We start from the raw sequence: 587 nt of genomic DNA, 5'->3' as shown, positions 1-587 counted from the left end.
ATTAACCACTAGGAAGAATGTATGCAATGTGTTAATTATTGGAACTGTCCTACCAATTTGGTTTGAAACTGTCTCATTGCTATTTGTTTCTCAATGAAATTATGGGAAAAATATTACATCTATAAAGGTTCCTCCTATTGTGACTGATTTCAAGCAGTCCTTGAGATGCCTGTGAATGGAGAGTTGGAGAAAGACATTCACAGGAGGCTCTGGCTGGGCACGTAGGATTTCAGCTGCACACAGAAGAGCCGGAGAGGTCTAGACGACCTGAGGTCACACACAAAGGCAAGGATCTCTTCATGGCTGGTGAGCTGAGGTCTTGGCTGCCCTGGTAACTTAGCTGGTTCTTGTTACTGAGATGGACAGCGTGTCTAACCGGATGCCACCACAGGCAGGGCTGCTGGAGAGACGCAGAAGCACAGGATTTGACTGCAAGAGGACCCTGGGGATTTTCCGGGGGGCTCACTTGAACAAGCTTGGGTCACAGCCAGGAGCCAAGGCTACCAAAGCTCAGAGAGAGACAGTGAACACTGTGTCCCCGAGCTGCTCACAGGACCCCTGGACCTGAGTCAGTGGGTGTTCTCAGT

The sequence above is a fragment of the Octodon degus genome, unplaced genomic scaffold, assembly GCF_000260255.1.
Source record: "Octodon degus isolate 3935 unplaced genomic scaffold, OctDeg1.0 scaffold00026, whole genome shotgun sequence".
Classification (NCBI taxonomy): Eukaryota; Metazoa; Chordata; class Mammalia; order Rodentia; family Octodontidae; genus Octodon; species Octodon degus.
The sequence above is the reverse complement of the archived record's forward strand: the minus strand, read 5'-3'. Positions refer to the sequence as shown.